This window comes from Amphimedon queenslandica, unplaced genomic scaffold (genome assembly GCF_000090795.2).
Source record: "Amphimedon queenslandica unplaced genomic scaffold, v1.1 AMPQUscaffold_1333_Cont26655, whole genome shotgun sequence".
Lineage (NCBI taxonomy): Eukaryota > Metazoa > Porifera > Demospongiae > Haplosclerida > Niphatidae > Amphimedon > Amphimedon queenslandica.
Window position 1 is genome coordinate 1 of NW_003558322.1, and position 1,147 is coordinate 1,147.

A 1,147-nucleotide genomic window follows, 5' to 3' on the forward strand; every position below is an offset into this window, starting at 1 on the left:
GCATGGTAAAAATCAAAGCATCACCTTCTTTCTTTGTAAAGATATAACTTGCTAAACACACTTCGTGGATCACACGATAATCGGCCGAGTTCACTCAATTTTCGTCACTTAACCACAACGAAGCAAACTTTATTCGAAGAATAGTTTTATACCACCAGAACTTTAGTACTGACTGTCTTCTTCAAAAAGGATCACACAGCCGGCTTCTTAGGTACACTCAGCTACCATAAAAAATATTTAACTTCTTCTACAATAAACGGACACGCCTAACATTATTGATTATTATTAAAATTAGTTATTATTTACAGTTGTTACATGTAAATTTAAAGTTTTTTGATTTCGCCTTTTGAAATGAAATTTTATAACAATAACAGTGATACCACTGGTTGCAGCTGCAACAAAAGACCCAATTAGACTCATCAGGATGTGAACATTGCTTTAGGGAACAATCAGACTTGACTATTATTGTAGTATAATTAGACTACGTCAAGATGTTATCCTTTACCTTTAGATTTCACATTCCTTTTGGTAGCATAAGTAGTAGGAGGGACTGCATCTGTATTATTGAATAATAAATTGTCATAAATTATTAATTAAAAATAAATACCTTTAGCAATACCATTATTCACTGTACATTGTCCAACTCTTTCCATTTCTGTAATTATCAATAATAATAAAGATAATAATAATTAAAATTTTACTACGTTTAGTTCTGACACTCCTTCTTGTATCAACTCTATGTGCACCTAAGCATAAACTATAAAATTAATAGCAAAATAAATTATTGTATACTTTGAACACTCTTCTTTGCAGTAGGATAATCAGCTGATTCTATATTAAAAATAATAAAATAAAATAAAAGAATTATGTGACACCTTTAGCACTTTTCTTAGCAGTAGTTGCATTAGCAGGACTTACAGTTGTTTCTATATTACATCAACATTTATAAAAAGCTAGTATATTAATACCTTTAGTTCTAACACTTCCCTTACTCCCCTTAGCAGTACGTATAACTCTCTCTGTTTCTACATAAGTCAATAATAACAATTAAAAACCTGTAACACTTGCGTAGGCAGGCACAATTGTCTTTGTTCAAAAATTGCATAATAGTACCTTTAGCTCTATTGCTCTCTTTGGCTGCAGTACT

At 31.0% G+C, this 1,147-nt stretch overlaps 1 long non-coding RNA gene across 2 annotated transcripts; it reads right to left on the reverse strand.

Annotated features, from left to right (window-relative positions):
- Positions 1-222: 222 nt before the first annotated feature.
- Positions 223-1,119, reverse strand: LOC109593479 (uncharacterized). 2 transcript variants are annotated; one of them, XR_002190979.1, is made up of 7 exons: positions 969-1,119; positions 876-926; positions 793-831; positions 705-746; positions 608-655; positions 506-556; positions 223-459 (listed from the first exon to the last, which is right to left on the reverse strand). It is a non-coding gene; the product is annotated as an uncharacterized LOC109593479 (long non-coding RNA). The 2 variants fall into 2 exon arrangements; XR_002190978.1 differs by having other exon boundaries at positions 702-746.
- Positions 1,120-1,147: the final 28 nt, after the last annotated feature.